The sequence below is a fragment of the Carassius carassius genome, chromosome 13 (assembly GCF_963082965.1).
Source record: "Carassius carassius chromosome 13, fCarCar2.1, whole genome shotgun sequence".
In the NCBI taxonomy this organism is placed as follows: domain Eukaryota; kingdom Metazoa; phylum Chordata; class Actinopteri; order Cypriniformes; family Cyprinidae; genus Carassius; species Carassius carassius.
In genome coordinates this window covers 5007844-5021159 of record NC_081767.1, presented here as the reverse complement: position 1 = coordinate 5021159, position 13316 = coordinate 5007844, and positions in this window count along the sequence as shown.

The following is a 13316-nucleotide window of genomic DNA, read 5'->3' as shown; positions in this document are numbered from 1 at the left end:
CAACATCACCTACCAAACAAACCTGTGGAACAGCAGTCACTTCTGGAACTGGCAAAACTTTGCCTCCAGCTAAATCATTTCCTAAGATAAGAGTTATTCATTTAACAGGAAGTGAGTTTCGAATTCCAACTCGTACAACACCTGAAAGCAGAGGACAGCGCAAGTGTACACATCAGACAGCATAATGGACTGCATAGCCTCTGTATCTCGGAGAATGCAGATTTCTCTCCGATCCCTTTCCTTTGCAGATAAGGAAACAAACCCTGGCATAACGAAAGGTTTATAACTTGTGTCACAAACATCAGTACAACATGACACTTCAGACGGTAGTACAGTCTTCACTAATGCCACACTCGTCGGGGTCTTAGACTGCGGTTTACGTTTAAGCACCGGACAATCAGCAATCAAGTGTCCTGGTTTATGGCAGTAAAAACACTCCCTTAACTCTTTCGATTTCGGCACCCCAGCTTTCTCTCGAAAACCATGAGTTTGAGATGGACTAGTAGTCACACTCTTTTCCGTACGGGTCACGGAAAATATCCCCTTATGAGTGAGCATGAACTCATCTGCGAACACAGCAGCTTGCGCTAACGAACTAACCTTCTGTTCATTCAAATAGACAACTACTCTGTCTGATAAGCACGCCTTAAATTCCTCAAGCAGAACTAGTTCTCTTAAAGAATTGAAATCATCTGTCTTAGTTGCGCTACACCATTTATCAAAGAGAAGAGCTTTCTCTCGAGAAAATTCCACAAACGTTTGTGAAGAATTCTTCTTATGGCCTCTAAACTTTTGTTGATATGCTTCTGGAACCAACTCGTAAGCACGTAAAATTGCTAATTTTACAGCATCATAATTCAAACTATCCTCTAAAGAAAGAGTAGAGAACACCTCTAACGCTTTACCCATTAGACGACATTGCAGCAACAACGACCAGCAATCCTTTGGCCAACGAAAAGACATAGCAATGCGCTCAAAGGCACTAAAGTAGGAATCAACTTCAGCTTCACGAAAATGTGGCACTAATGTAATATTTTTACCAACATCGAATGACTCCGTTGCTATGGATAAAGTAGATGCCGGGGCAACAGCAGTAGGCACTACAACGGGAGAACGGTCACCAATGGCAGCGGAAACAACTTGAGGGAGATCTGGTCACGCCGCGGAACCCCCCACAATTCGCATTGCTTCAAGCTCCAGCTGTCGCATCTTTACCTGCCTCTCCGCCTCAATCTCAAACTTACGAATTTGTAACTTAAAATCCATCTCCGCCTGCCGAACCTGCGCCTTCTCTTGCGACTCAAGTTGCAAACGGGCCAAACGGACCTTAAGTCTCGTTTCCCCTTTTGAGCCTACAGACATAGGGGAGAATGGTTCAAAGGGAGGCAACCCCGCCCTAGCCTCAACCTCCACCATAGGCGTTAGCTCCTCCTCACTCACATTCTCGCTCCTACCAGACATACCCACCTCCACATTGTCCCCAACTATCTTCTCCGGCAACACGAGCACCTTCAATGCCACTAAATGATTAAATACCACAGACTTAATCTCTTTCTTAAGTGACTGCCTAGTTACTGAAATCTGAAAATGACTTGCTATTGCCAACAAATCATCCTTCCTACAACCATCTAATTTCTCTTGCGAAGGACTATCAAGGAACCTTTCTAGTATGAACATCCTATAGCGACCTAGAACAACCGCACACACAACTTCTCAACACACGCAGTGATATCAGTGACGGTGTCATGAACTGGTTACTGTTAATTCAGTCATTATCTCGGACGAGCCCCCATTATGTTACGACCCTCCTATGACTCGTACCCGTCTAGGGCTTTTTAAGAGGGTAACACATGTAACCAGCCCAGACACACATCAACATAGAACACTGAATGAGGTGAGAAAACACGAGAGACCACTGAATAACATGAATATGAGTTTAATAAAATAATGAAAATATATTTACCATGACAAAACCCCAACCACAAAGGAAAAAGGGGAAAACGGATTGTGCCAAACAAACAAAAGTAATATAAGCAAAAAAAAGTTATCTAACACATTTAACCTCTAATACTAAGATAAAAAGAAAAGATCAAAGAAAAAGTCTTCAACGTCTGAGACGTCTTAACTAAACTACACTACCTAATAAACATAAATACAATGGGTGGCACAAATCCCTACCTAGTGTTTTTATACAGACAAGTTTAACTACGTGTGTACAATGTATGTCACGTGACAATCTTACCTATCCCCTTCTCCTTTGTAGACCGCAACACTCACAAATGAGAAAGAGTTGGAGTTGGACACAGCCAAAACCAGGAACACACGTGATCAACGTAACAGAAATAAAACACACAAACAATTTCTCCAACCAAAAACATCTCAAACAAAAACCAAGTTCTCTCTAGAACAAGCAATCTCTCACAAAGGTTCACATTACAAAGGTTCTCTCAATACAAAGTGCTCTCCATACAAAGTGCTCTTCCCACACTGGCAGCAGCATGGTCTTTAAGTATCCGCTTCGCCAGGTGTCACTCATCATATTGATGCAGATCCCGCCTCCCAAGGCGTGGCCACTCATCTCGTTAGTCTTGACTGGCAAGCAATATAGCCAACCAGCAGCAACCTAAGAAAACGAAGGTAAGAGAAACAGACAGGAAAGAAAAACCACAATACACCACACACACAATACTATAAACGTCCCTACGGACGTAACAGGGAGAGAGAGAGGGGGGGGGGGGTGAGAGAGAGAGAGAGAGGGGGGGGGGGAGTGAGAGAGAGAGAGGGTTGGTATTAAAAACTTTGAAGATCGTGCTAAAAATAAGAACTTTAAAGAATCTAAAGTGATTAATGCATAACGCATCTAATATAATATAATCATATATATGATATGATATAAATAATTATTTATTATATAATATTATATAAAAATATAAATATTTTAGGTCATATATATCATCATTTTGTTGAATTAAGAAACAGCGGACATCAGATGTAGTGGGGGGTACTGATTTAAAAAAAAAACATTACATTAATGTTAGCTTTGAAATAATGTACCCCATTGACTTAAATCATGCGGTCTGGAACTCCACCCTCGGCGCGCAGGGTCTGTGAAGCACCCCCCTCAGGTCTTACATACAGGAGAATACCCCTATAGGACCTGTGAGATTCTGTTTATGATTTAACTTTAAACGTTTTATTTTATTTTTAAGTCGTATTATTTTATTTTGGGGATATTTCATTTATGTTTGGACATCTCTTACCGGTCTAAAAAAAATGTAAGGGATATTTTTTTATATGTATCATCAGAAATGTTTATTTTATATACTATGCTATATATAATCACATTTAAAATAAGAAAAATCTTCTTCTTCTTTTTTAAAAGAAGAGAATGGTGTGTTTTATAAGTTTGATTAACTTAAATGTTGAATACTTATTTTGTTTAATGAATTGCTTTAGGATGATGATGTCATTATATAATTATTTATTTCCATAAATAATTTCCATTAAATAATTAAACAGCTTTTTGAAAAAGATATGATATAAAGATGGATATAAAAGGTTTTAAATATAATATAGAAAATGTTTTGCAACGATTAACGTGAAATGAATTTAACTGAATTGTGTCAATGACACGTCCGGGTTCCTCAATAGACCATATTCTTCATTCTGAAAAATTATATTTTTTTTCCCTGATCCTGGTGAAATTTATATTTTTAGTGATGACTAAAACTATTGTAAATGTTTTGTTTTATATTGTTTGTGAATGTATAATGTGTTTATATTCATTAAAAGAAGAAACTAAGACTTGGAGACGAATGAATGCATGAGAGGGAGAGAGAGAGGAGTACAAGAGATGCTAGGGGCTGAGCAACCGTAATTCATAGATGTACCCGTCAGAAAACTGTCAAAAACATGCTACTCCCGCATGAAATACGATGGTTTTAATTAACAATGGGTTTAAAGATATTATGATTTTGTAGTAAATTCAGACGAGTGTGCACTGTGGCGTGCAAACACAGGGACCTTCAGCTCTCTAAAAACAACTCCTTTCTGCACTCTAAAAATGTAGAGTCGGTTTCAGTATATTTTTTTATAAACGTTTCATTTATAACCTTTTTAAAAGAACAGAATGTTTTTCAACCTTAGTTAAATTTCTTTAGATTATGTATATTATATAAATTATAGAATGTTTTATATATAAATGTGAAATAACTGAAATGTTTTTTAACCTTTAATTGCTTTAGATTATGTATATTATAGAATGTTTTATATATACATGTGAAATAACTGAATGTCACATATATGAAATAACTAAAATGTTTTTTCAACTTTAGCATGATAATTAATTATATTATATAAATTATATAAATTATAGAATGTTTTATATATGAAATAACTCAAATGTTTTTTTTCAACCTTTAATTGTTTTAGATTATATAAATTATAGAATGTTTTATATATATATAAATGTGAAATAACTGAAATGTTTTAGATTATATAAATTATATAATGTTTTATATATAAATGTGAAATAACTAAATGTTTTTCAACCTTAGCATGATAATTATTATATTATATAAATTATATAATGTTTTATATATGAATGTGAAATAACTGAAATGTTTTTTAACCTTTAATTGCTTTAGATTATGTATATTATAGAATGTTTTATGTATAAATGTGAAATAACTAAAATGTTTTTTCAACCTTTAATTGTTTTAGATTATATAAATTATAGTATGTTTTATATATAAATCTGAAATAACTAAAACGTTTTTTCAACTTCAGCATAATAATTAATTATATTATATAAATTATAAAATGTTTTATATATAAATGTAGAACACACCGAGCCCATTTATATACTGCTCATGAATGTAATGGGAGTGGGACACACACACACACACACACACACACACACACACACACACACACTGGCAAAACCCATATAACTGGGACAAAGTTCAAACAGCGTGGGGAAGGTTTCCTATAGCACAAAACCACACGTAAAAAAATATGATTTAGAACTAACTAGGTCAATAGGGTAAAAGCTTCTGTCAAAACCACATGATCGATGCGTGGGGAGTGTTTCCTATACCGTAAAAACTACCCGTCAAAACCATGATTTAGAACTAACTAGGTCCATCCATCCATCCATCTTCTACCGCTTATCCGGGGCCGGGTCGCGGGGGCAGCAGTCTAAGCAGAGAACCCCAGACTTCCCTCTCCCTAGACACTTCCTCCAGCTCTTCTGGGGGGACACCGAGGCGTTCCCAGGCCAGCCGGGAGACATAGTCTCTCCAGCGTGTCCTAGGTCTCCCCCGGGGTCTCCTCCCAGTGGGATGTGCCCGGAACACCTTCCCGGGAAGGCGTCCAGGAGGCATCCGGAACAGATGCCCGAGCCACCTCAGCTGACCCCTCTCGATGTGGAGGAGCAGCGGCTCTACTCTGAGCTCCTCCCGGGTGACTGAGCTTCTCACCCTATCTCTAAGGGATCGCCCAGCCACCCTGCGGAGAAAGCACATTTCGGCCGCCTGTATCCGGGATCTTGTCCTTTCGGTCATGACCCAAAGCTCATGACCATAGGTGAGAGTAGGAACGTAGATTGACCGGTAAATCGAGAGCTTCGCCTTGCGGCTCAGCTCTTTCTTCACCACGACAGACCGGTACATCGACCGCATTACTGCAGAAGCTGCACCGATCCGTCTGTCAATCTCCCGTTCCATCCTTCCCTCACTCGTGAACAAGACCCCAAGATACTTAAACTCCTCCACTTGAGGCAGGAACTCTCCACCAACCTGAAGTGGGCAAGCCACCCTTTTCCGACTGAGGACCATGGCCTCGGATTTGGAGGTGCTGATTCTCATCCCAGCCGCTTCACACTCGGCTGCAAACCGTCCCAGTGCATGCTGAAGGTCCTGGCCTGATGAGGCCAACACGACAACATCATCCGCAAAGAGCAGAGACGAAATCGTGTTGTCACCAAACCTGACCCCCTCCGGCCCCTGGCTGCGCCTAGAAATTCTGTCCATAAAAATCATGAACAGAACCGGCGACAAAGGGCAGCCCTGCCGGAGTCCAACACGCACCGGGAACAAGTCTGACTTACAGCTGGCAATACGAACCAAGCTCCTGCTCCGTTCGTACAGGGACCGGATAGCCCTTATCAAAGGGCCCCGGACCCCATACTCCCAGAGAACCCTCCACAGGCCGCCGCGAGGGACACAGTCGAATGCCTTCTCCAAATCCACAAAGCACATGTGGACTGGTTGGGCATACTCCCATGAACCCTCCAGCACCCTGTAGAGGGTATAGAGCTGGTCCAGTGTTCCACGGCCTGGACGAAAATCACACTGTTCCTCCTGAATCCGAGGTTCTACTATCGGCCGGATTCTCCTCTCCAGTACCCTGGCATAGACTTTCCCAGGGAGGCTGAGAAGTGTGATCCCCCTGTAGTTGGAACACACCCTCCAGTCCCCCTTCTTAAAAAGAGGGACCACCACCCCGGTCTGCCATCCCAGAGGCACCGTCCCCGACTGCCACGCGATGCTGCAGAGGCGTGTCAGCCAAGACAGCCCCACAACATCCAGAGACTTGAGGTACTCAGGGCGGATCTCATCCACCCCCGGTGCCTTGCCACCGAGGAGTTTCTTGACTACCTCGGTGACTTCAGCTTGGGTTATGGACGAGTCCACATCTGAGCCCTCAGCCTCTGCTTCCTCAATGGAAGACGTGACAGCGGGATTGAGGAGATCCTCGAAGTATTCCTTCCACCGTCCAACGACATCCCCAGTTGAGGTCAACAGCTCCCCACCTCTACTGTAAACAGCGTTGGTAGGGCACTGCTTCCCTCTCCTGAGGCGCCGGACGGTTTGCCAGAATCTCTTCGAGGCTGACCGATAGTCCTTCTCCATGGCCTCACCGAACTCCTCCCAGGCCCGAGTTTTTGCCTCCACAACCACCCGGGCTGTAGTCCGCTTGGCCTGCCGGTACCTGTCAGCTGCCTCTGGAGTCCCACAAGCCAACCAGGCCCGATAGGACTCCTTCTTCAGCTTGACGGCATCCCTTACTTCCGGTGTCCACCACCGGGTTCGGGGATTGCCGCCTCGACAGGCACCGGAAACCTTACGGCCACAGCTCCGAGCGGCCGCTTCGACAATGGAGGTGGAGAACATGGTCCACTCGGACTCAATATCTCCAGCCTCCCTCGGGATCCGGTCGAAGCTCTGCCGGAGGTGGGAGTTGAAGATCTCTCTGACAGGAGACTCGGCCAAACGTTCCCAGCAGACCCTCACAGTACGTTTGGGTCTGCCGAGTCTGTCCAGCTTCCTCCCCCGCCATCGGATCCAACTCACCACCAGGTGGTGATCGGTTGACAGCTCCGCCCCTCTCTTCACCCGAGTGTCCAAGACATACGGCCGGAGGTCGGATGAAACGACCACAAAGTCAATCATCGACCTACGGCCTAGGGTGTCCTGGTGCCACGTGTACTGATGGACACCCTTATGCTTGAACATGGTGTTCGTTATGGACAAGCTGTAACTAGCACAGAAGTCCAATAACTGAACACCGCTCGGGTTCAGATCAGGGGGGCCGTTCCTCCCAATCACGCCCCTCCAGGTGTCACTGTCGTTGCCCACGTGGGCATTGAAGTCCCCCAGTAAAACGACGGAGTCCCCAGTCGAAGCACTTTCCAGCACCCCTCCCAGAGACTCCAAGAAGGCTGGGTACTCTGCATTGCCGTTCGGCCCGTAGGCACAAACGACAGTGAGAGACCTATCCCCGACCCGAAGGCGCAGGGAAGCGACCCTCTCGTTCACCGGGGTAAACTCCAACACATGGCAGCTGAGCTGGGGGGCTATAACTAACTAGGTCAATAGGGTAAAAAACTTCATAGGTCATAGGTTAACCCATGAACTCATTCGGAAAGTTCAACCCATCCATCATAAAGTCACCGGAAGTTCAACCTGTCAAAAGGTCAAAGGTCAAAGTCATAAATCATCATGACAGAAGGTATAGTATAAGGACTACTGATGGCTAACTTTTTTTAAGATTAGTCTAAGCAGTTTATGCAACCGGCCCCAGGTCTTTAATTAATTTGACCAAATTAGATCAATTAAAGGTGTTTACAACAAGAACAATAACTATAATAACTATTTTAGCATCGCTACCAACAAATTATAAAGTTCTGTTTATTATTATACACGCTGCAGTTATGTTGTTTCTAACCACTAGCCCGCTGCTAGGGGGAAGTCGTGGCCAAATGGTTAGAAAGTTTGACTCTTAACCATAAGGTTGTGGGTTTGAGTCTCGGGTCGGCAATACCATGACTTATTTGCCCCAGAAGCAAGGCTTCCAGGGCTGCCCCCAACTGCTCCCCGGGCACCGCAACATAAATGATGCCCACTGCTCCATGTGTGTGTGTTCACTGCTCTGTGTGAGTGCACTTTGGATGGGTTAAATGCAGAACATGAATTCTGAGTATGGGTCACCATACTTGGCTGTATGTCACGTCACTTTCATTTGTTGTCAATGTTTTAATTATTCATCATGTGATAAATTCAATTTTTTTCCTGTCTTGCAGGATTTCTCACAGAATACTGAGTCCTTCTCCATCAGCTCTCCACAATAGCAGCCCTTCCAAAAGCATCCACATCGCTCTCTCTTGTGTGGTACATCTGCTCTCAGTCGTTAGCATGTCTACTTGTATTATTTCTCCTCTAGTCAACACTCCCATCTCTACTGTGAACACTCCTGTCACTATCACCATCCCAACCAGGCACGTGCACACATAGACATGAAAGGGGGCTTGAGCACCTGCCCTTTTTATTCCTGGAGAGAAAGTGCCCTTTTTTCTGGGATGCTTTTTTTTATTTTTGAAAAATAATATATATTTCTGTTTGCACACAGCTTCCCTGTCAAACAAATATATTTATTGAAATATAGTATCTACTGTAAATATCAGGTCAGGAGTTCTGAAGCGCTCCCTCTCCCTTTCCCCCGATTGTTAAACCCGATTGTATTGCTTCCGCTAAAGAAAATAGTCCGCTCCGTCTCTACGGTTAGAATCCTGTGAGTCCATAGCAACGCTCTGTTTTTCATGGCAACGGTCTGTTATACTCTGCACAGCGGTCTGTTGGTTATAACAGACCGCATTCTACATTGGAATTCAACCAAGCCACGTAATAAAATAAGTTAATAAAATAAGCATATATCACCAACAGGTGATATGCTTTAGTTATTTTTTTTATCCAATTTACCTGCATTTCCCTGTCAATTAGATGCAAATGTGCGCATTTTAACTAGATGACGCCTAATTTGCATACAGAGCGTCCCCAGTTATTGACTTACATCAAGAGTCTTTCCCCCTTAAATTTAGAAATCTAAATTGGTGAATTTAGAAGAAATCTACAGATGCAAACAGATGGAGGATACGCTCTAAAAAATGCTACTGCATCTGGTACATTAATAAATAAAACTGAGTAGAAATAAGTTAACATTAAACTTTAAAAATAACAATATTTATAAATTAACTATTTAAGTAATTTAACTTTTTTTATTTCCTCGAAACCTTTATAAAATAGTATTCCATACCACCACAAATACATACATGACATTGGCTTTTATTGAATTTTTACTCAATTATTTTGGTAAGTTTAATTTTAAAGTGTTATGTATTCTGATAACACCAAAATAATTAAAACGATGTAGTGCCTTGTGCAAAAATAAACAAATTATTAGTAAAACGCCCCTCTGTTTGATGCAGTTATTTAGGTTATTCTAAATATGAAGAGTTCAGATGAAAAATCCTCTAAGTGCCATCTGAAATTTCCTTCAATAATGATCATTTTTATCAAGCTTGTATGTTTATGTTCACTTATTTCACGTTACTGGCAATGAAAATTACCTATTAATTGTCATTTAAGTTAAATTACTGAACTTAAATACGAGCTTGAAAAAAAAAGCTCATAAGAAAATTTCAGATGGCACTTAGAGGCTTTTGCATCTGAACTCTTCATATATACTTGAAACTAGTAGCATAAAAAAAATGTTTTCAAAACATGCACATTGTGGAATGGTTTCCTTTGCTGCTCTATAAACCTAGTGAATACTAAGGAGACCATGGTTTCTGTGAACTGATTAATTTGTAGACATCTTTTGAAAATGAAACAATTGCGTGAGTTTGAGGAAGATAAAATTAATTAACTTTTTAAATTATTTTTTTTAAAAGGAAGTCAGAGTTGCGTTAATATATATATATATATATATATATATATATATATATATATATATATATATATATATATATATATATATATATATATATATATATACTTTTTTGTTTAAAAAAAAAAAAAAAAACTAATTATGAGAAGTGCCCTTTATTTCACTTGAGCCCCTGCCCCTCAAAATGTCTGTGCACGTCCCTGATCCCAACTACTGTATTCTATATGCCATATATATATGTGTGTGTGTGTGTGTGTGTGTGTGTGTGTGTGTGTGTGTGTGTGACCTTTAAGGTCATTTAATGATAGAAATGCATTTTCCAGCTGAAAATGATTTATAAAATATAATTGTTATTAACCGTTTTAGCTTGTCTCTATTCACAACAGAAGCGATCAGTGATTACAGGAGAGTAAGACGTAATCATGTGAAATATTAGTCTTAACAATATTTTTCTAATTAGTTAATCACTTTTAAATGGAAGAAAAGAATATGATTCAGCTGGTGCCTTGCAACTCCTGGTTTGTAAAAATATTAAATATCTTATAACATTCCCTGCAAACAAATTGACAAATTTTATTTATTTATTCATTTTTTTTTTATATATATTTTTATATTAGCCAATTTAGTTTTAAAGGGGTTTTCTGTTACATAATTCTGTCTGTACCTATTAGTTACTTTATCAATCAGTAATTTTTAAAAGTTGTTATATTTCACAATAATATATTATTTTTTATAATAACTGCTTTTTTGTTTTTATTTCTTCATAGTGACAAACTAGAGAGAAAGAATGGTGTTATTGGCATTATGTTTGTCTGAAAAGTTTGACATCAATAAACACTGATATGGAAATTACTACAAATTTTTATGCCTGTGTTTTTTAAATTGTATTTATTTTTATTTTTTATTATTATTTAATAAAAAAAAATTTTCTGTAGTTCAACTGGTAGAGCTAAAAATTGCAAGATTGTAAATACATCTCCAATAAACACACAAGTGATTAAATGTATACATTTAATACACTATAAATTATTTTTTTATACAGTATATGCAAAAATGTTGAGCTTAAATATTGTACATTAATTGATATTAGGGTAAGGAATGTGTACAATGGGAAATATTAGGCCCTTGTTTGAAAATAAATAACTGTAATCAACAAATCTATTGCTGAATCAGGTTTACCCCACAATGCAAATCCGTCATTTTAGTTTTATATTTAGTGGGTGAAAATAAATTCACCACAAGAACCCGGAAAAGCCTGTCATGAATGGCCGTATATGGACAAGTAAGTGTGTAGCTTCTGCTCAACTGGATTTTCATTGGCTTTGAAGTCCACTTGGCACTCGAGGACTCGCTGTGATTAGATTTTTTTAAAACCCAAATTAAAAAAACGTTTAATGTTGCAAAGTAAATTTTGCTGTTATTATTACGTGAATAATACCTTCAGTTAACAATGGTGCATTGCTATATTTTGAGAAATTACCTCTTTACCGAGATCCTAACCCTAATCCTGAACATAACCTAATTGAACTACAAAAACAGCGCCATGACTTTCACTTTCCATTGATAGAATGGCTAAGGCTTATGGGCAATGTAGTTTAAAATGTTTAATAATGAAATTGTGAAAAATACTTTTTTTTTTTTTTAACAAAGGGATATCTAAGCATGTTGATTGTGCAAAGTTCTATGACATATGTGAGAGGCAGGCTGAAATTTTTTATTTTACTAAGAGTACTTTTATAAACACATGTATAGCACTTTTCTATGAATGCTTGAAAGCTGTGCCCAACATTATTTAGTAAACATAGCATAATTAGTTGTCCTACCAATTTTCTTTTTGAAACTATAATCAGATTTAGATTTACAGCCATTTGAAATGTTAATTGTTTTGCTCTTCCGGGGGACTCTACTGGGCCCCTGGGGAAGGAAGGGCAGGAAAAAAATACACAGCTCTATTCTCATCATTGGCAACAAACTGTTGAGACACATTTTGTAGGTTGTCTTTTCGAAAACATACCATTATGTAAGTTGGAAGTCATACTTATCTTAGAATTAAGACTCCAGAAAATCAACATAAGTGCCCATTTGGAAAGAGCTCAATTTATTTCATAAGATCAAGAGCAATAATACAGTGCTAATAGTAAACAAAGACAACAAATACATATTCTGACACTTCATCACACAAGGCCAATGTGTCATTCAGTAAGACAATGTGTGACAGTGTGCAGTTTATGGTTCCATAGAATTCATGCAATGCAAAGAATCATAATATAAAAGACCTAATTCATAAATCTCTGTAAAGAATTTCTCATCTTTGTCCTGCTCAGGTGCTAGACATCAGTAACGTGCATGATCATCTTCATTATAATACAGAACAGGATTCATGTTGATCTTTCCTTGATTCATCTCCTTCAGTTGTGCATGAAGTCCATGCAGTCTCTTCTAATGCAGCTTTCTGCCAGATCTTCATCTAACTGAATTTCATTAACTGACTAAATGTTCATGTCTTAATCAAAAAAACCATGGTGATTATATGTGTTGTTTACAAAATTAAATGGTGTATCTATCAAAAAACATCTCTAGTACAGAATATTCACCATACTTTATTATCCAACCCCATACGCAATATTTTACTAGGATGCAGCATAAAGACAGATAAAGTAGCATATTAAGACAAATGATATTCAAGTGAAATAAAAATGGGTTACATTAAAACCATATTATTTTAATCAGATGAAGAAACCCAGATGAAGGCATGGTGAAATGTCTTGAGCACCAAAGAATCACATCCAGTATTAAAAATATAAACCATATACATAAGAGCTCAATACAGGTAGAAAATATAGTGCAATACTATACTATACAGAGAGAACAAAATGAAAACAATAAACAACAATCACTTTATACTGTAGATATACCTCTGCAGTGCATTACAGTATGAATTAGTGCAAACAGAATGTCAGGCTGCAGAATGAGGCTGCTAGTGTTTGTGGTGTTACTGAGTACGAGTTCAGTACAGTCTGATTGCATGTGGAAGGAACTTGTCTTGCAGTCTGCTGGTGCTGGTTCTGTGATAACGTCTGTCTGATGGT